Source organism: Lepisma saccharinum, chromosome 27 (assembly GCF_977018435.1).
Source record: "Lepisma saccharinum chromosome 27, izLepSacc3.1, whole genome shotgun sequence".
Taxonomy (NCBI): domain Eukaryota; kingdom Metazoa; phylum Arthropoda; class Insecta; order Zygentoma; family Lepismatidae; genus Lepisma; species Lepisma saccharinum.
Genome location: NC_139255.1, coordinates 36,826,082 through 36,849,407, shown reverse-complemented (window position 1 = coordinate 36,849,407; position 23,326 = coordinate 36,826,082). Strand labels below are relative to the sequence as shown.

The following is a 23,326-nucleotide window of genomic DNA, read 5'->3' as shown; positions in this document are numbered from 1 at the left end:
GAAGAATGATCCGACGGCGTTTGTTTGTTTTCCGTATTTGACCAAAGACCTCTGGCAAACAAATTGTTCTGTACCATTCAGAGTTGACCGTTCTACGTTCCTCTAAAGGCACAGTTGCCACATGACCAGTTTTCCCGAAAAAACAGGCGACCATTTGTTTCGATGTGCTTCGAGCGCGAACAACTTTTGTTGCATTGGGTTCATCTTGAAACACCCATACAGTCGACTGCTGTTTACGTTCCGGATCATATGCATATATCCATGATTCCTCACCTGTTACAATCTTATATACGTCTTTTGAAGCACCATGATTGTATTTATTGAGCATTTGTTTGCACCAATTGACGCGAGCGAGCGTCTTTTTGAGTTTTTGTCAAATTGTGTGGGATCCAACGAGAACATACCTTTCTCACAGCTAAAGGATCACGTAATATTTTATATATGCTGGTGGAACTAATGCCTATGGTTGCCTCAATCTCACAGTATGTCACATGACGATCTTGCAGTATTAGGTTTTGCACAGCATCAATGTTTTCTTGAACAACTGATTTTGGACGACCTTCGCGAATCTCGTCTGTGAGCGAATGGCGGTCACGATTAAATTCGTTATACCAGCGTTTCACAGTGGCAAAGGATGGGGCTTCATCGCCAAATGTGGAAGTAAGTTGATCGATGCACTCTTGTCTTGATAATCCATGTTGAAAATCGTAAAAAAATCATCGCACGAAAATGTTCACGAGTTAATTTCATTTTATTGTTGTCGCGCAATCTCCAAGGCAACATAAACAACACAAATCAAGCTATTGACAAAACATTTGAAGTATGTTATGGTCAATAATGCCAGATGATTCCGTACAAACGTCAAATCGCACCTCACTTCAATCAGTGTTGCCAAGGCTCAAAATATAAATAGTGGCCCTCGTACAAACCTCGATAATTGTATATCAAATATTCTTTTATGTTGAGATCTAGGAATAAAGAAAACCTGTATTTCAATACAAATAGTATGAAGTAAAATATTGGGTTCATTAGCCCATAACATAAACCACAATGCCGACTAGAGTTACCTAGTCATGTGAGGTTGGGGAAGTTCAGTTTGCAGCTGAAGCCAAACTATTTCTATTTCAGGGTTAAATTAAAAATTAAGTAAAGATTATTTTTTTAAAATTCTAACATATAAAAGGAGTGTATTTACAAGTGGTTCAATTTCATATTTCCTTTCCAATGGTACAGGACCATCGGCAGCCAAATACTATGAAAGGTTTTTAAAAGTAAAGTTGATAATATATAAATAATGCAAGGCTTACATTACAGGTCAATATTATTAATATACAGGGGATGGAAAAAAATATGGAAACACCTGGTATAAAACAGGTAAACATTTCAAACATGATTTGCGTCTGAATGGTAGATGGCACTGTGGTCACTGGCACTTCCTGCGAGGTATACACCCTGGCCAATCTAACAGATGGGCCAGTTACAGTTCAGCGACCGGTCCGTGCAGGTTATCGTGAATTATGTCTGAGCTGACAGAGTTTCAAAGAGGGCAAATTGTGGGTGCGCGTATGGTGGGAGCTTCCGTGACGAAAGTAGTGGAAATGTTTGGTGTATCAAGAGGCACAGTCTCGAAGATCATGACTGCCCACGAGACTTCCGGAAAATCAGCATCAGCGAAGCACCAGCGTGGACGCAACTGTGTGTTGCATGACAGAGTCAGACGCACATTGGGTAGGATTGTGACCAAGCAGAAGATCATCACCACGGCTCCAAAAGTCACTGCTGAGCTGAATACAGTGTTTACAAACCCTGTTAGCGTCAAAACAGTCTGAAGAGAACTGCACATACTCCTGTCCCTGTAATAGTCCCGTAAAAATTTTAGTTATGATTTGTCTAACCAATGGACAATACATGTAGGAGAGTCAGAAAAACTTGGGTAGACATCACCATATTCTGGACCGGGTGTTTTAGACGCCATTTTCCAAAATGGCCGACAGCGACAATATTTTGCTTTTATTTCCGCTCCTGAAACCGTTAAAGTCATAATTTTGGTGTCTAAATATATGTTTTGAAGGGTGAGGAATCGAATAAAATGATTCCTAAAGTTGGATTTCTACATTACAAGAGACCAGACAGCAAACCATGTTTTCATGAAAGTTTCTAAGTTAAGGAAGACCTGCTCTGTAATGAGAGCACTGAAAAGAGACATGCTGAAACTGAATTTGCAATCACTTTAATTAAACATGGGATTCCTGAAGATACAACTGATGATCTAATTGTTCCAACATGGGCTGGATGTCGTGCTTTGGTATCAACAGCAACACCACCTGCCATGGATGTGGGATTTCTTCCATGCATCCCCAGGCCGGTTACAGAACATGCTACAGTTTTCTTATCATTGAAAAGTTTGCAGAATGTTTGCTCACAGTTAAAACAATCAGTTTTACCAGTATTTTCAGATGAGGGTGTATTCCATATCATTGCTGATATTATGATGAGTAGCCCTTCTGAGTTTCTTGACATTATTCCAATGATTGGAAACTTCAATTGCGCAAAGCTCGTCCGGCACATTATTGGAAAATATCTGTATGGCAGTAGTGCAAAGGATGCACTTATTGAGTGCAAAGTGTTTGGTGTTAAAACTGCAGAATCAGTAATGAATGGAAGTCATTATGTCAGATCGCTCAAGGGCTTACTGATTCTTGAAGAAGCTATATTGAAGATGAAATGGTCAGCATTTTGGAAATGTAACCCCAAGGAAAAATATGCTATTACCATTCAACAAGCCCAGAAATTGGAAATAAGTATTTCAACTAAGAATGTGAAAACAAGCCCAACAGAGTTTAATGAACTTATAGCAACCTTAGCAGTTTTGTACAATAACTTTCAGAAATTTTCCAATGATTGTGCCACTAAGTTCAAAATGTGGCGATACTAGGATACATTCCTTTACCTTGTAAACTTGTTGAAATTTCTCATAGCGTCTGACAGAGATGGCGATTGGAATAGCCACCTTCAAGCTATTCAGAACCTTCAACCTATATTCTGTGAATTTGACAGCATTAACTATTTAAGGAATGCATCATGGTATCTGGAAAAAATGCGATGGTTAGAGGAACAGCATCCTGAAGTGTATCAGAAATTTCAAACAGGCCATTTTGTAGTGAGGCAAACCAATCGATCATTTAGTGCTGTGTCACGGGTCATGAAATTGGAGCAAACTATCCAACGATCTCGAAAGAGCTCTAAAGGAATAATTGGACAAAGAAAGCAACAAATGTGTGTCACTGAATGGGAGTTGGTATATCACAAGCTACTAGGAATAACCAACTGTTTCCGAGAAATACTTGGTGCTGATGATACCAGTTACAGTGAGGTAACTCTTCATCATGAATTATCAGGAAACTTGAGTTCCAAGATGTTAATGTTTGTGAATGCAGTATTTGAATTTATGAACAGTAGAGGCAATCCATATGAAACATCCAGCCAGACCCAACTTCATAATTTTATCAGTAAACAATGTGTACCTAGAGAGGATGCTACCCGCCTGATGAAAGTGAGAGAGCATGGAGAATAGAGTAATGTGAGAGAGCATGGAGAATAGAGTAATGAACTATTCAGAAGTGAACGTTTCGTTAAGAAAACTACAAAACTTTCTGGTGTCATCACGAAGGTAAGACTCCCAACAATGATGGGTGAAACCGTAGTGCCTGCTCCGAAATCGAAGACAACACTTGCTTCCCAAAAGAATAATATTGCTGCAGCTGATAGAAGTATACACATAGCTAAAGCACGAGGGGAAACAATGAAAGATATTTTGAAATATGATCTGCTGCCAACTAATATGTTATTAGATGATAATGGCTATACAACCAAAAGTATCTAAAGTATCTACTGTTTCACATTGGAGAAAAAACTAGATCCAACTGATTACTGTTTTCAAGAACATGAAGTCCTGAATACTGCTGTCATAGTTGATTTTATGTCACAAGTTCGTCAACTCAGAACTAAGTGTATGGGAACTTTTAAAAGTATATTTGATAAAGTCTGGACTAATGCAACTCAGTACCACGGAACTAAAAGAGTGGATTTTGTATTTGACAGCTACATCGAGCAGTCACTAAACGAAGGTGAAAGAGAAAGACTGAGACCTGCTTATCCAATTGAAATGATGACAATCGAATGGGACACACTTATTCCTATACAGATGGACGGATTCTGGTCTTCAAGTAAAAACAAACAACTGCTACCGGTTTTATTGAACATGAAAAAAGGACTAACTTCACTACAGTGATAAGTGGAACCATCACAGGAGACAATGATACCAGAGATGCCTTCATAGTTATGAACAAGGAACTTCGAACTTGCTCTGACCTTCAGACCTTTGTAGAAGAAGCAGATTCCAGAATGATACTCCATATATTCGATGCTGTTCAGTCAGACATAACATACCTCATAGTATTATCTAATGACACTGATGTAGTTGTTCTCGTCCTTCGATATCTATTTGAACTATTCACGAAAGGATTGGAAGAAATGTGGATTAAAGTGGGAGTGGGTGACAAAGTGCGTTATGTGCCTCTACACACGCTACACAGAAAACTGGGAGCTACTCTTTGCAGAACTTTAATTAAGGCACACATTGTTACAGGTACTGATGTTACAAGCAAGATAGGAACAAAGCCATCTTCACTGAAAGCATCACCAGAAACATTACTAATTGGATTTGCAGAAGAAAATACTCTGTCTGAAGAAGCCTTTGATAAAGCAGAGGAATATCTTGTACAAGTTTAATATCCATCCTCAAAGTATAAGACATTTGATGAGCTTCGTTATTCATTACACAAACAGAAGCACATATCTGAGCTACCACCCTCATCTTTCTCAATAAGAAATGGACATTTGAGAAGAAGTTTTTCTGTTCTGCAGGAATGCTTAAAACTTTCACGAAGCTACTTTCCTGATGGAACCCTGCAACCAACCGATTATGGGTGGTGCAAAGATGCAAATGGCATGCTAAAGCCTGATATCTGCCTTCATGAAATGCCTTCTTAGCTACTAATACAGTGTACTTGTAAAGCATGTGCTACTAGTATATGTAAATGTCGTATGAAATATTTACCATGCACTGAGTATTGCAAATGCGGCGAAGAATGTAAAAGATAGTGTAGGAGAAAAATAAGAAATTATCATATTATTTTGCAGTTTGTTGCAATAACTTGTAACTTCAGAGTTTTCATAATTATCATGTGTGCTTTATTGGAATATAATTTTTTTGATGTGTGCTTTATTTTATTATATATATTTTTTCAAATCTTTTATGTTGTGTAAATGTAACTTTCCAAATAATTGTAGTCAGTTTTTGTTCATATTATCCTTTATAGATGCAGAAAAAAAACAGATTTTCTGAAATAAATAACAACCAGACAACTTCAGGAACCATTTTATTCGATTCCTCACCCTTCAAAACATATATTTAGACACCAAAATTATGACTTAAATGGTTTCAGGAGCGGAAATAAAAGCAAAATATTGTCGCTGTCGGCCATTTTGGAAAATGGCGTCTAAAACACCCGGTCCAGAATATGGTGATGTCTACCCAAGTTTTTCTGACTCTCCTACATGTATTCTACTAGGTTCTATTGGTTAGACAAATCATAACTAAATTTTTACGGGACTCTATTACAGGGACTGGATTAACAAGCAGGGTATTCATGGCAGATCTGCAATTCCCAAACCACTCGTGACTGTTGACCATGCTGCTAGATGGAGACAGTGGTGCAACACCCATAAAAACTGGACAATGGAGCAGTGGAAGACTGTAATCTGGTCGGATGAGTAATCCTTTCCAACTGCTGGCCGAGTGTACGTGTGGAGAACACCAGCACAAGCGTACGATACAGACTGTCTGTTACTGAGAGTGAAGCATGGTGGTGGTTCAGTGATGATTTGCGCAGCCATCTCCTGGTATTCTGCCGGACCCATCATCACCCTGCATGGACATGTCACTGCCAGGGACTACAGAACCATTTTGAGTGACCAGCTGCATCCCATGGTGCAAACTCTGTTCCCAGATGGTGATGCCATGTTTCAAGATGACAGAGCCCCTGTTCATACAGCTCACATCGTCCAGGACTGGTTTGATGAGCACGAGGATGAAGTGTCACATCTGCCATAGCCTCCACAATCACCAGACCTCAATATTATTGATCCCCTGTGGTCGGTTTTGGAGACAAGGTGCGAGCCTGCTACCCACCACCATTGTCTCTACAACAACTTGCAGCTGCTCTGGAGGAAGAATGGTACAACATCCCGTTGACAACCATATGAGACCTGTATTTGTCCATTCCACGTCGACTGCAGGCCATTCTGCGTGCCAAAGGTGGTCCTACTCGATATTAATAAAGGTAATGTGCATTTCTGCAGGTGTATCCATATTTTTGTCCATCCCCTGTAAATGTTACTTTGGACTATAGCCCGTTACGATTCTTCCAGCCTTGATGCTTCGCCCTTGCATATGCAATTTTGTGTGCTCACTGAAAATCCACTTTCCTCCGCTAGAGGCACCCAACTCTGACCAATGATGAGCGGACTTTGCATGCTTACCTGTTTGCACTTACACTGGTAGTGAGTAGATGTTTATTAATTATGTTGTGTACATTCGAAGTTCTTAAAACAAGAACAGCTGTAAAAGGTAAGCTATTTAGAAACAGTAGTTTAATTTTGAATGTAGCGGTAAAACGCTGCAAAGTGCATGTTCTTATCACGAATGAATAATACTGTTAACGATATGTTCCCAAAGAAACTTCGAATATTTATATCAAACTTTTGCATCTGGAAGTTGGCTAGGCAACAATGGTTCGGGTTTTCATAGCATGTCGAAAGAAACATGAAATTCTTTGCCACTTACATGCTGCTATTCCTGTGTATTCTTTTAAAAGTAAGAGAATTCTATCCCTTTAGTGTGAATTTCGATTACATTAATTAAGGGAAGTAGAAATCACAGTGGTCTAGTCATTAGGGTTTCAGACTAACACATGGGGGACCTGGATTGATTCCCTGTTTGATCATCTCATGTAAAATTGTCCATTGGTGTTCCTGCATAAGATGGTCATGGTCTCACCCAGGTTTACAACAGTGGGTACATAAGGGAAGACCTTGGTGACAAAAATTCAGATGGAGCATGGTGCTGATCACATCACTTACACTACATCTGATATCGAGAATGTATGTAACCCTAACTGCATACCCTAAGGTACCTTCATGCAAACCATGCAGTTTGGTGGGGGGAGGGGGGAAGGAACAGACACACACACATACACACTATTTATAATGCCATTAAATATATCAATTATTAAATAATCAAATTATGTTATACAATATATTATATTGATTGTCCTTCATTTAAAATTTGATTGCAAAGAAGATTTTAATATGCTACTAATGCCATGAACAATGATTTCTGTGACTAAGGGAGAGGGGCTAAAATTAAGATACATTAAGAAGATAATTGTTTTCTTTCTAAAAATCACATCTAAATGATATTGCGTGTTTTATTAATACAGGGTGTACCAAAAAGAATCATCCGATTTTAAACAATAATATCTTTTCTGTCTTTTCAGATATGTGAGTGAACAACGTAATGTTGGAAAGAAGAATATCTCAAGTTTTACACGGTGAACGCCCACTTCAGTTCTGGTGAAAATGGCATCTGGACAACAGAAAGCGTTTTGTGTATTACGTCTTGCGCAGTGCGAGTCAGTGATAACTGTTCAAGGTGACTTTCGTACTAGGTATGGTGTGGACCCTCCTACTGAACAGAGCATTAGACGATGGCATGCACAATTCCGAGAAACAGGCTGTTTGTGTAAGGGAAAATCACCGGGCCGCCCCCGAGTGTCCGACGTAGACGTGGAGCGCATCCGTCAACGTTTTACACGAAGTCCGCATAAATCTGTTCGTCGTGCAGGTCGACAGCTCAACATGCCCCCGATGTCTGTCTGGTGTGTGTTGCGTCGTCGTTTACACATGAAACCATACAGAATTCAGCTACTACAAGCTCTTTGTGAAGGCGACAAGGAACTACGTATGGAGTTTTGTAATTTCATTCTTGGCAAGATTGAAGACAATGACAGTTTTGTTCAACGCTTAGTGTTTAGTGACGAGGCAACCTTCCATTTGAGTGGAAAGGTCAAACGCCATAATGTGAGAATATGGGGAACGGAACAACCACATGAAGTTGTACAACATGAGAGGGACTCTCCAAAATTGAATGTGTTTTGTGCAGTTTCCCGAACCAAGGTGTACGGTTGATTTTTCATGGCAGAGAACACTGTGACGGGAATAACCTACCTTGATATGCTTGAGTACTATCTTTTCCCACAGTTGGAGACTGATTCGAATGACTTCATCTACCAACAGGATGGTGCACCGCCACACTGGCATCGGGAAGTGTGGGGATCTTTAAATCGAAAAATTCCACAACGATGGATCGGTCGCACTTGACCAAATGATGCAGCGTTACATTACTGGCCTCCAAGGTCACCTGACATGACTGTCTGTGATTATTTCTTGTGGGGGTTTCTAAAAGACTCCGTTACCAAGAACAATGAATGAACTGAGACATCGCATAACAGCAGCTGTGGAAGCTGTAACTGAAGACATGCTAGCTGCAGTTTGGGAACAATTTGAATACCGTATGGACATATGCCGTGTATCTCACGGGGGGCATATTGAACACCTATGAAGAGGCAACAAAAACTTTTTGACTTTCACTTTCATGGTCAAAAAAAAATATTTGTATATGTTTATTTGTTTCAGATATATAGACTTGACAAATTGGATGATTCTTTTTGATACACCCTGTATATTGTGGTAGCTGACGAAAGGCTATGAGAAATGGAAAAGAAATAACAAGTAGGGCTAACTTCTGTTCGTTGGATTGCTGGGTTCAATGTACTTAGAGATTAGGCTCTTTGTTGTCCATTCTTTGTGTGCTTTAGATCTTATTCCAGTAAAGTATATTCAACTCCACTTCCAATGATACTCATCTTCTTCAGAATGACGTAACAAGCTGGTGCTCTTCTGACCATGTGAGTTACCACATCTGGGATTTCATCATGGACAGCAAGTTAGAACAACGAGTAAACGTGAAATTCTGTGTCAAACTGGGCAAATCCGCCACAGAGACGTTCGACATTATTCGGCAAGTGTACGGCAATGCTGCAATGAGTCGTGTGAGGTGTATTGACTTGTGTGCATGCTTCAAGAGTGGAAGAACATCACTGGAAGATGACGAGAGATCAGGACGACCTTCAACGAGCAACAACAGCCAAAAATGTTGAAACCATTCGGCAACTTGTGCATTAGGATCATCGGGGAACAATCCACAACATTGCTGCCATTGTTGGTGTGTCATACGGAACAGTGAAGGCAATCCTCACGTGTGATTTGAACATGCACCGTGTTGCTGCCAAGTTCGTACCCATGAGCAGAAGGAACACCGCGTCCAAGTCTGCCAAGAATTCCGTCAGCATGCCCTCTTCCAGTGATGTTCTTCCAGTCTAGAAGCACATGTCTCTCTGTGGCGGATTTGCCCAGTTTCACACAGAATTTCACGTTTGCTCTGTTCTAACTTGCTGTCCATGATGAAATCGCAGACGTGGTAACGCACATGGTCAGAAGAGCACCAGCTGCACAGCTCACGATGTACACAGGATGATGTCTCTTGGCACACTGACTTATGAAGGTTGGTGCTCCCTGTACCTGTGCATGCAGCCTTGTGCTGCCATCTGTTGGCATGTTACAGAACTAGTCTTGAAACTTTTTGATACGTCCTCGTAGTTCGATACAGGGTTCCCTCATTATGCAATTTTTCATCTCCGCATCTCTTGTCTTTTCTAAACTTACAAATTGCTTATCAGCGACGTTTGCAGAATGATTTCAGTTATTTATACAAAATTGTGAATGGCAAAATTCGCTGCAACACACTTCGTGAGGAATTCCACTTTAGAGTAACTATGCGTTCAACTCCTAATACAAGATTATTTTATACAGAAAGAACTATACTTGAAATTCAAAAAAGATCTATCCTTTACAGACTTCCCACACAATACAATGATGTATCATCAAGAATCGATATATTTTCCTCAGAGTTTGCCTTTCGGTCATCTATTAGAAGAAATGTTTGAAAATAATATCAAATAGTGCCATCTTTTACTTTTTTTTTTGTTAATTTGCTACTCACTTTTGTGTTATTTTGTTACTTTTATTATTTCTTAAATAAGTTTTGCTTATTATTATCATCATCATCTTTGCATTTTCATTGTTGACAATTTCAGTGTAAAATGGCCAACTGTGTTGTATCTGAAATTTTCTCAATAAATAAATAATTGTTTATGTTTGTTGTTAGAACAAAAATTCTCCCTACAGAAAAGTTTGGTGGGGTGGAATTCCACCTCCCGCCTTCCAGGATTTTGCACCCTGATGTAAACTAGATTTTCTTCAAATGCATTGCACAAATATCTTCCCCATCCTGTAGTTCGGCATTTATAGGGATCTAATTTATAAAAAATAACAAAAAATCGAATGATGTGCTATGCATCGACCAGCTTTATAGGTGTTTCGTGGGCATTTAAAAAAATCTTTCGGAATGCTGTGCCTCCTTACCCGGTATTTTGGAAGCGAAAGCTACAAGAAAATATAGAGCCTACTACTGGTTTTAAGACAGTCTTGTTCCATTCCACGAATAATGACCATTCTCAAGTCATAAGTAAACTTTTCTGCAGATTCTTCATTCCAAAAGTGTTTGAAACATCCAAATACTTAATTCACACGTCCCTCAGTCATAAAGTTCACTTGCTTTAGATGTTTCTTGGTAGAAGCAGACTGGTCCGACATCAGCGCCATGTGGCATACATTGTAAGTTCTTGGAATAACATGAGAGCTAGTCGAGTGCCGAGGCTGGAAGGATCGTAGCAGGCTATGCTTTGGACATACCTGTTACAGCACCTTGAATATGTAGTGTGCAAAACGGTACTGTTCTGGGCTCTCTGGCAGGTTCCACTTGAATATGATACCGTAACAGGTGCTGGTGTCAGCCCCGCTATGTAGTATTCATCTGCTGATAATGGAAGTAAATGGACTTTTCGGTGCAACGGCTGTTTCTTTTACATGAGGCAGGTACAGTGGTCGTGAAGATATTAATGAACATTCTAGACAGTCGACCACATCCTGTTATCGTGACTTTCATTAATAATACGGGAAAAAATATACACGTGGAATGCTCTTGGTAACTAAATTTTTGTGTATGAATTAAGTTCATTATTATTATTATCATCATGTCATTTAAAGATATACACCCTGAAGCATTTGTATTTTTGATATTTACTGACTCTTTCTTCCACTTGAAAACCATCACAGCGATGATGATAACTGATGATTGCTTGAAATGGCAAAAGGGAAACCCACAAAACTTCCTTAGTGCCATCGACCTGAGTGTAAGGATAGTTTCAGACCAATGGGAGAAGTTACACGGGATGTTCATACTGATGTGAGTAGTGACACAGACACTTCCAGACTGTAAAATAGCATTCATTGCGCATGAGGGTCCAACAGCAAAATGTTCAGCAAGCGACACTTTCAGCACATGTTCATATATCGTATTTGCATGCTATTTGTTACTTCGGTCGGAAAGCTGCTTAAAGGAAGAGTACTCAGAATGAAACGTCGCACCACAGGGTAAGTTCCCAATGAAGTGACAATCGACATGGTGCCTTCAGTCAATTAGCTAGGTTTTGCTCCTAATTGTCCGAACAACAGATCTAGGCAACAAGATAAACTGCACGTTACAACAAATAAATCTAGGCAACATGAAAAACTACACGTTACAACAACACATCTAGGCGACATGATAAGCTGCACATGTCGCTTGCATGTTGCTCAAACTGGGCAATTTCCTCAATAGCTTGCAACGTGTTGCCGTGGCTTGTTGCTCATGCCTGCGTGATGCAATGAGTGTCTTGGTTTAGGGAGATTGTGCAGCAAAGTAACAAGTGGCACGCAAAACTTATCGCATGAGGATTTCACCAACTGAACGCTGGCCTGTGCTGCCCATCATGATGCTACAGTGTGAAACATTGCTCTCAATTGGCTCGTTAACATGTACACATGTTAACTTGGTCGCATGTCACTTCAGTCTGAAAGTTGCCTTGAACTGAATAACCCGGGTCGCTTTGGCATGAAATCCCCATATAATTTATTGCATGCCGCTTTAGTCTAATATCTCCTTGGGGACACTGTGCAGTCAGAGCTCGTGTTCCTAGAGTTTGAAAGGCTGCATTGATTACAGACTGCTCGCTTCCAAACTTGTGGTTTGTCACATCGGTATGAAATATCTCTCAGGATACTACAAGGCATATTTTTAAAGTACTGTTCTGAAATTCCACCGCTGCAGCGCTGCAGTCGGTGTCCTGTGCATGCGCACTGTGTACCTACACCTATTGGCAAGCCACAGATGCAACTGCGGAAACAATCGATTGTGTATACATTTGCTTTTGCGTATTTAAAATGCCTCCGCCGACTGTGAAATACACGCTGTTATTCATTTTCTTAGAGCTAAAGGCGTGAAAGCAGTTGAAATTCACTGTCAGTTTTGTGAAGTGTACGGACAAAACATTATGAGTGATGGAATGGTACTGAATGGTATGCAAATTTGTAAGAGCTTTCAAAGATGGCCGAAAGAATGTTCATGACTAGGAACGGAATGGGCAACCCTCAGTGATCACTGTCAATTTGGTGCAGAAAGTCGACGAAAAAGTGAAAGAGAACAGAGGCTTCACGATTTCTTCGTTATCAGAGGAGTTCCCTGAAGTTTCAAGAAGTGTTAGCTACAAAATTGTTACCGAACGCTTAAACTATCGAAAATTGTGCTCAACATGGGTATAGATCGACCACAAGGAAAAAAACCTTCGGACGAAAAGTCCCCGTGCAACTTTCCACTTCTTCCCTCCACCTCCGGCCATAAGGAAACATAGTCCACTCTCCCCCTCCCCCTACTCGTGGGGCTACGGTGCACAGGACTCGCGGGCCTGTGCAGGTTGTTTTGCTCGTGGTTCGACTATACCAAAAATGTGAACTGAGGCACATAAAAGCAAACATTTAGGTAGCGCCTTGACTTTTCTTGTCAAGATCTCATCGCATCATTTGGCTGGGAACAATTTGATCATCCTCCATACAGCCCCGATCTAGCACCAAGTGACTACCACGTGTTCCTGCAACTGAAGAAGCATCTCGGAGGTCAGCACCACGATGACGACCGTGTTGCAGTGGCTGTCAATTCAGGCGGCAAACTTCTATGACTATGGAATACAAAAGCTTGTTGTTCGATATGATAAGTGCCTTAATATTGGTGTCAATTATGTGGAAAAGTAGATAAAAAGCGTGGTCTTTCATGTAACAATAAAATTGTTACAAGAAGTTTACTTGTCTCTTGTACGTATCAAAACGGTACTTACTTAAATAATACACCGCATATTTATATTGCAATAACATAGAAAAATATCAAGTTACGGCTAATCAAATGGAAGTTTCGACTTTTCCGCTGGTGAAATTCATCTTCAAACTGCTCTCTTCCCGTTGACATCTCTCTATTCCATCGGAAGTTTTATATTCACAAGAGAATAAATCAAATCATACTCCCATATGATCAATGCTTTTTTCCTTGACTCCTGGCAGTGTTGCCAAACCTGATGCACATAAAAGAACTAAATTTCACCTTAAATGGAGTTAAAACTGACTCTCATGGAGCTAGATTTACGATGGCTGGATAAAGTGCCTTCTAGTGTAATGTTAGTTGTCAAAGGGGTGGGGGACTGCTATTATCGTTAACTTTAAATTGATGACAATTTACTCTTAGTTTTCAACATCTAGATCCGGCGGCATCGCCCATCTCAATAATCCACCGATGGTGGTATGAAATCGAAAGTATAGAGTTCCCTGACGACAATATTTTGTCAATTTCACATCTAACATTGCTATAAAGAAGTAGCTGGGGAGATAAGAGAGTGGGGCAACGCAGCCAATATAACAATATCACGTCACGTGCAAAATGAATAATTATGACGAAAGGTGATCTATGTGGGTCGGAACCAGAGATGGCATCTTAGTGGGGCACGGGGGGTCGGCGTCCCAGTTCACAGCCGAACGAGTGCACGAAAGATTGCTTGATTGATTTAGTTTATTTTACTTCGCGTTTTGTGCCTCTTGGCTAATTTGTGAAGATAGGGATGAGTGATGAAACTGACGAATGGACATTTGCAAACAACCAAGCCCGAACGGGATTCGAACCCGGGACCCTTGGCATCGCAGCGTGATGTGCTAACCTCTCTTTCTCCCTCTCTGGAACGGGAGAGTACAGATAGGAGGAGAAAATAAAGGAAAAACTTTCAATCCTTCTCTCTTTAGTCGAAAAGAGGGAGAAGTCAAGCCCCCTCTCCCCGCCCATCCCCTCCCTCTGGGCACCCCTGCCGTTCTCCTTTTCTCTTTCTCTCCCTCTCTCTTGTTTCCTTCTTCTCCCTTCCTTCCTTCTTTCTTTATTATCTTTTTCCTCAGAAAGAGAGGAGAAAGAGAGGGAGCTCCACTCTCCCCCTCACCTCCACCCTCTCTCTCTCATCTGCAGCCCCTCCCCAAAAGAAAGTAAGAGAGATAGAGAAAGAGGGGAAGACTCCCCCTCCCCCATATCTCTCTCTAACTAAAGGAGAGAAGAAACAGTGGATAGACAAAGAGAGAGAGAGAGAGAGAGTGTGTGAGAGGAAGAGAAAGAATAGAGAGAGAGCATGAAGGAAGAAGAACATTTTTCTTCTTTTCCTTTGTCACAGGTTCCGGCTAGAGTGCACGAAAGAGCCAGATCTGACTCCAAGAGAGCTGCCATGGACCGAAGGGCTTGGGAAGACTCCGTGGAAATTGTATCGCATGCCCTTAAATAAAGCTTCAGTTTTCATCTGAACTGGCCTTTTGGTAGAGGTTTCTTATTAAATAAATATTTATTTTTTTAATTGCTAATTTCCAACTTTACCTACGTAGGGGTCGTAGGCTACGAGGGTCACTATTTATATACCTACGTAGGGGTCGTACGAGGGTCACTATTTATATTTTGAGTCTAACAATGAAAAAACAGGAATTTGGCATTGAAAACTGCTTTATTGTTTTTCGAAGTATTCTCCTTTATGGTCAATACACTTTTGCATTCGTTCGAACCATTTGTCAAAGCAGTTTTTCCAATCTTCTTGAGACACCTCCATAATATGGTTTTTGAATGCATCAACGGTATCTTCCGCCGATGAAAATCGTTGTCCACGCAATTTATTCTTGACATTCGGAAACAAGAAGAAGTCATTGGGTGACAAATCAGGACTGTACGGCGGATGACCCATCAATTCGATTTTTTGACTGTTCATAAAGTCGGTTGTTAGACGAGATGTGTGACAGCTGGCATTGTCTTGATGAAGAATGATCCGACGGTGTTTGTTTGCTTTCCGTATTTGACCAAAGACCTCTGGCAAACAAATTGTTCTGTACCATTCAGAGTTGACCGTTCTACATTCCTCTAAGGGCACAGTTGCCACATGACCAGTTTTCCCGAAAAAACAGGCGACCATTTGTTTCGATGTGCTTCGAGCGCGAACAACTTTTGTTGCATTGGGTTCATCTTGAAACACCCATACAGTCGACTGCTGTTTACGTTCCGCATCATATGCATATATCCATGATTCCTCACCTGTTACAATCTTATATACGTCTTTTGAAGCACCATGATTGTATTTATTGAGCATTTGTTTGCACCAATTGACCCGAGCGAGCGTCTTTGTGAGTTTTTGTCAAATTGTGTGATATCCAACGAGAACATACCTTTCTCACAGCTAAAGGATCATGTAATATTTTATATATGCTGGTGGAACTAATGCCTATGGTTGCCTCAATCTCACAGTATGTCACATGACGATCTTGCAGTATTAGGTTTTGCACAGCATCAATGTTTTCTTGAACAACAACTGATTTTGGACGACCTTCGCGAATCTCGTCGGTGAGCGAATGGCGACCACGATTAAATTCGTTATACCAGTGTTTCACAGTGGCAAAGGATGGGGCTTCATCGCCAAATGTGGAAGTAAGTTGATCGATGCACTCTTGTTTTGATGATCCACATCGAAAATCATAAAAAATCATCGCACGAAAATGTTCACGAGTTAATTCCATTTTATTGTTGTCGCGCAATCTCCAAGGCAACATAAACAACACAAATCAAGCTATTGACAAAACATTTGAAGTACGTTATGGTCAATAATGCCAGACGATTCCGTGCAAACGTGAAATTGCGCCTAACTTCAATCAGTGTTGCCAAGGCTCAAAATATAAATAGTGGCCCTCGTATAAGTAAAGGGCAAGAAAAAAAAACAGTCATGTAAGGCTACAGGTTAATAAATAAACATGTATGTCCAAAATAACATTTATATTAATTATGTTGACCCATAATGTAATCTTTGCATTATTTGTTTTTAAAAACAAAAACCTTTTAAAAACCTTTCATAGTATTTGGCTGGTTCTATACCAATGGAAAGGAAATATGAAATTGAACCACTTATAAATACACTCCTTTCACATGTTAGAATTTTAAAAAAAATATTATTTACATAATTTGTAAACAGTATTGGATGGATACTGTAATCATATAGTTTCAGCAGTAGTCTGAAGATATTTTCCACCCTGGAACTGAAGCCCTAGAGCAGCGATTGGAAAAGTGCATTGACACGGTGGCTACAAACAAGCAGAAATGAAATTCCCCGACTTTTTCAGGTTTTCCAGGACAAAATTTCAATTTTTTCCTGACAATCGTAAACTAAATCCATGTCTTGCAAATGGAAATGAGAAATTCTAGCTATGTATTGCTTTAAGTGCATATATTGACTTCATTTCTCTATCCTTTGCATTCAAAACAATGAATTTGGAAAATTATTACTATTCACAAGCCTGAGAGGAACCAGTTTTTCAGTAAAATTTGATTATTTTTAAAGTTACGACTAAATGAGATTAGAATGAATTGATTGATGCAAAAAGGAATTTTGTAATTCTTCAATATCAGGGTGGCTACAAACAAGCAGAAATGAAATTCCCTGACATTTCCAGGTTTTCCAGGACAAAATTTACATTTTTCCCTGACAATTACAAACTAAACTAAATCTATGTTTTTGCAAATAGAAATAATAAACTCACACTGATCCATGTATGGTTTTGTTAAGTACCAATATTATCTTCTATGAAATTGACTTAATTTCTCTATTCGCTATGATTTGAATTCAAACTACAAAATAGTGAATTTGGAAAATTATTACAATTCACAAGCTAGGGAAGGATTACGGAATTTTGTCATACGCAGTAAGTTTTAAAAAAAATACTTGATTATTTTTAAAGTTAAGACTAAATGAGATAAGAGTGAAGATTAAGATTAAGAAATGCAACTTGTAATTTATCAGTATCCTTATACATTCTCGGTATTATATGTTGATATTTCCACTGAGGTTTGGAACCCTCTGCTTTCAAGAACCATGAGTGCAGACTCATTTCTCAATGCATAAAGCTACTTCTCTCTTCTCTGTAAAGCAAACAACTTAACTCTTGCATATAAGTGAAACAACTGAATCGAACAAAATAAAGTGTCATATTTCCTTACATTATCAATGGGATTTCTGCTTCAGTACAGTATATCCAAGTGAAGTACTGTGAAACTGACAACATGCAGTTATACCATTAATGCTGACGAAAAGGGTATGTAGGTATTAGAAATTTGATGCAAGGAATTTATAGAATTGCATTGTATAGGTACCTGATTTAGCTAACCACACATTAAAACAGGAACACTTTAATAATAAAAGCTTCTGAAAGTTCATATACGAGGGGCATCCTGAAAAAAGCTCCAATGGTGTCTATACGCAGCACTAGTGGTCGGAGAGCGACACACACACATGCAGGCAGGAAGAAGTGGCATGTAGCTGTAATCTGGTACAGTTGCAATGCAGCCATTTTAGGACAGTTCTAGGTTAAACATTTCAGCTCTCATACAGTCTCCCACCGACTGCGATGTAGCCTACATTGCACGCTCAGATTTGGCACAGAGCCACCAGCAATCGTGTGAGGTGTGCAGACTGGACGTTGTGAGTGATAGTATGGTCAGACGATGGTGCAGACAATTCACGGAAGGCCAATCGAATGTGCACAACCCCATACAGCTGAGTACACACGGTCCTTTGCATCACTTCAGGTGAGAGATCTTGGACCACATCTTGAATGTACAGACTTTCATATCTTTGTTTAACTGAAGAGGTTTCTGGCAGGGCAAGGATTTGACAGCTACACTGCGGTAGAGATAGTTCCGGTCTTTGCTGTCACACACACATAACATGGGCATACATGTCGTACCATGCTATGACAAATGCCAGAACAACGGTGGTGATTATGCCGAAAATTAGGTTAGGACTCACTGTTGCTAATGCAATAAATTACAACTGATATTCTTGTTTTATTTATGCCTAATAGGTAGGGACCTTGATATTTTGTTGTTTTTTTTTTAAATTGGTGTATTTTCTTATTTTTTAATTTTTTACTATACAGTAAAAAATTTTTATACAGGATATTTTTCCCAAAATTCACATTTTCATTTTAGCGCATTTTCTGGCAAATATCTGAAATTATACCTTCATGGTGTTTTTAAACTACTGTTTCAAATTGTAAGTAACATGGCCTACGCATCTTCCTGAGAGTTTGATATCTTGAAAGTTATTTTGGGAAAGATTTTCCATGCCCCTTTTTTATTTTTAAGGTAAGGATTTTAGATAATGGAATTTTCCCCGTATATACTGAAGGGTGCATAATGACCATAAGTGGCGACGCACCCAAAAATCAATCTCAAGTGACAGATACCGATATATTATGGCACCAAAAATTGGCATTATCTTTTTTTGACTTGTTAGTGTTACGTTTCCCAAAATTCGCATTTTTGTTTTAGAACATTTATCTGTCAAATATACCGAAATGTAATACTCCATTGTGCTTTTAAACTTCTACTTAAAATAGTCAACTATCGGACGGCGCCACCCACTCTTATCCCCTCCATCTGTTGACAAGTCCCCTTACTACTCCCATACGGACAAGAAAAAAATGATAATTCAATGCATTTTCCACGTAATATTTAGAGGCTTAACCTTTACTCCTCCGATGATACCATATGGTATCATGGTGCTGATTACGAAATGAATGTGCTTTTTGGACCTTCATACTCTTATGTTTGGGTGGAAACTCTGACACAGGTCTGGAGCAAGCCTCGGAAATTCATATTGATTACCAACCTCCCCCACCTCTCCGCAACATATCCATGCCACATTTCCGAACAGAGTTTCACATTTTGGCTCATTATTCAACTTGTATGGCACCCAGGAACATGAAACATGTTTCAATCTCTTTGGAAACGTCCATTCTTTGAAGAGAATACTAAGGTTTGTGCCTTCTCCCCAAAATAGCGGGAGAAGAGAGGCCAAACTTCAGATTTTTATGTTTTCTTCATTGAAATTCGGTGGTCGCGCCCCCAAACCCCCCTTCCTCAGTTCGGCGTTCTGAATTATACACGGTTGCATGCTATGATGTTTTAGCTGCAAAACAAAACTTCTCCGAAGTAGATTGCTCCCATAGTGCATAGTGTCCGAGTTATAACAAGTTTCCTCCAAAAATGCCAATTACCTATTTTTCGTAAAAAAAAAAAAAATCACATTTTGGCTTATTATTCAACTTGTATGGCACCCAAGAACATGAAACATGTTACGTTCTCTTGCAAAATGCCCATTCTTTGAGAATAATACTAAATTTTGCACAATCTCCCCAAAATAGCTGGAGAAGAGGGCGCAAACTCCAGATTTTTTGTTTTTTCCATTGAAATTCGGGGGTCGTGCCCCCCAAACCCCTTTCCTCGGTTCAGCGTTCTGAATTGTACACGGTTGCATGCTCTGATTTTTTAGCTGCAATACAAAACTTATTCGAAGTAGATTGCTTCTATAGTGCCAGAGATATAACAATTTTCTGAGCAATATGCAAATTACCTATTTTTCGTAAAAAACAGTTTCACATTTTGGCTTATTATTCAACTTGAATGGCACCCAAGAACATAAAATATGTTTCATCCTCTTTGGAAACGTCCATTCTTTGAAGAGAACACTAAGGTTTGCGCCTTCTACAAACAATATCTGGAGATGAGGTAGCAAACACCAGATTTTTTCTTTGAAATTCGGGGTTGCCCCCCCCCCCCCACCTCCCGAAGCCCCTATCCCTTGGTCCGGCGTTCTGAATTGTACACGGTTGCATGCGCTGATGTTTTAGCTGCAAAAAAAAGTTATCCGAAGTAGATTGCTCACATAGTGCCAGAGTTATAACAATTTTCCTCTAAAGAGTGTTTGAATTTTAAATTCCCGCCGAGAAGCCTAGGCGAGAGAAAGATCTCTCTCTCTCACTCTCTCTCTCTCTCTCCTCCTGACATCACTGGTTTCTGACGCCGTGGTTGTGTTGCGCATAAAAGGAGCCTAAAAGTTGAGGCCGAAACTTATGAATGAGATACCCTGTTCCCGTGCAGAGTTCCATAAGGATATCTTTAAATAAATGAAAAAAAATAAAAAAGTCAATGAAGACAAAATTCCCTGACTTTTTTTGACACCTCAAATTCCCTGACTTTTCCCGGTTTTCCAGGTGTCGCCACCCTGAATATGCAAAAAGGAATTTTGTAGTTCTTCAATCTCTTTAGCCTTTCTTGTTATTATATGTTGACGCGGTGGCTCAGTCGGTAACGCATCTGACTACCATGCTCAAGGTACCAGGTTCGATCCCCGGCCGGTTCAAATCCGGGAACTTTTCTAAAGTTGGCCCACCCAGCGTCGAATATGGGTACCTGGGGGAAACCCTGGGGGTAAAGGCAGTCAGGAGCATGATACTGATCACATCACCCCCACTCATGACCGGATCAAGAAAGTGTGGGGCTTTACCCCCAACCCCCCTATACGACTTCACGACGTGATGCTAAGCACAGGGGAGCACTTTACCTTTTCTTTTTAATTTCCACTGAGGTTTGGAACCCTCTATTTGCAAGAACCATGAGTGCAGACTCATTTCTCAATGCACAAACCTACTTCTTTTTTTCCTATGTAAAGCAAACAACTTAGCCCTTGCACACAAGTGAAACAATTGAATCATACAAAACAAAGTGTCATATTTCCTTATTATCAATGGAACTCCTTCAGTACAAACACACAGTATATTCAAGTACTGTGAAACTAACAATATGCAGTTGGAGCATTATGGCTGGTGAAAAGGTTATTATAGTGGAATCACAAGCAAAAAAACCTGCGCAGAAGCACATCGCGCCGGCAGGTGCGAGAAAGGGCAGGGGGGAGCAACATTCACGCTGGCTCACGTCAGCGTTGCCAGGCCTATTGACTTCTCGGGAGAATTCCTTAATAAACTATTGCTATGGAACCTCCAACGGCCAGCTTAAAAACACGTTTCCTGCTCATCTTACTTGAACATGGAGGTGAGATGTGGAGTGGAACTCCACTCAGCCGTGAAAAGTGCTGTTTGAACTGTGAAATTATGTCAAACGCTACTCAATTGTGCTAGGACATTACTTTATTACTTTTACTACATTACTATTTTTAGATGGCTGTATTTTATCCCACCCTAAACTCTATTTTAGTTATTTTACGTCGCTTTTGTGCCTCTACGGGTAAGTACGACAATATGGATAAATGAAAAACTGATGAAATGGATAATGTGACACAAACACAGTGAAACGTTCTTGCCTTACGAGGTAGAAACACGTTTGTAGGTGTGTGTGTGTATTTCTAGCAGATGGGGAGGATGGGTGGCACCCTAGCATAAGCGTTGCTATCTTGAATTATTGAGGAAGACACGCTGTCTAATTCACCAAATATATTTCACATACGTAATGCAATTTCTCATTATGGTGCAGGACGCGTGCCCACCCCTATCGATAACTGTACACCGAACACCAGGAGAAGGCAAATTGATTTGTTATTGTTAGCATTCGACTTGAAAGATTGTGGAAAATCGCCGACAACGAAAGGCGGCACGTTAGATTCATCTGTGAACACAACTTTCTACCATTTCCTATCATAAAAATTCCTCGTGATAATATAGGCATCGCAAACCCCTTGTGCTGAGAAAGGGCAAATTTGAGGGTGTTTTCCACACACCCTCTAACCGGAAAATGCGGAAGAGATGAAAGATGTTGGTCGGTTCCCTCGGGCGGTTTACATTCTTTTGTTTGAAACATGTCCACTCCTGAAATGGAGATCTTCAGTATATTTTCACCAAACACAGGGTGCTGGGTAAACAATGCACGCCACTCCCCTTGCCCCCCCCCCCAGAGCACACGACTATGCCGCCCCTCCGCCCCCAAGAATGTCGTTCATCCGCTACTAATAGATCGGATTTTGTAGCAGATCTTCTGGTTTCCCAAGGAACAATCTCCAGAATTTTTCAAATCTGACCTGGCAACACTGCCCCGAACACCGATAATGACAGGGAAGTTGCGCGAACGCTTTGGACGGAAGGTTTTTTTCCTTGTGGTCGAGCTATAGGTACTACTTTACGATACCGGAGACACCTATCAATGATTTCGCAATTTTCTACATTGCTAACGTACTATTCTGCATTGCGGAACATTTCCTTAGGTGAAATAATGAATTTAGAACGAAAATAATGTCTATTTCTTACATTAACGAGTACTTACTGTTGTTCCTTATTTCCCACAAACCATCCAAGGGTAGCCCAAAAAACCATTGACGTTAGCCCAAAAATTCACGATAGCCCCACGAACCATCACGGGGACGAGGTATGCCTACTAGGTTAGGTTACGCCTGTTAGGTTAGGTTCCATTAGCACTCCTTTCGTTCAATTTAGCATATACGGACAACATCGGCTTGTAGCAGCAGCAATAGCGCATATTTTGCTCTCGTGCAGAAAGCAAATGGCGGCAGCAGCAATAGCACTTCGGAAATAGATTTTCGTAGAAAACCACATGCATTCGCATTAAAATGGATCAAAACTACATTCCCGAATATCAACAACGCTGCAGAAAATGATTTGCGTAAGTACTTTCTCCTGTAAATTTGAAGAAATCCGTCTCCGGTATAGTAAAGTTACCAAATATTAAAACAGGAACATGCTGTTGATAACAGCTTCCGAAAGATCATATACGAGGGGCATCTAGAAAAAGTTC

General features: G+C 40.1%; 1 protein-coding gene across 2 annotated transcripts in view; it reads right to left on the bottom strand.

Annotated features, from left to right (window-relative positions):
* The window catches only part of Caper (RNA-binding protein 39-like protein Caper), a 128,893-nt gene that overhangs the window by 89,195 nt on the left and 16,372 nt on the right, over positions 1–23,326 (bottom strand). The window lies entirely within an intron of this gene.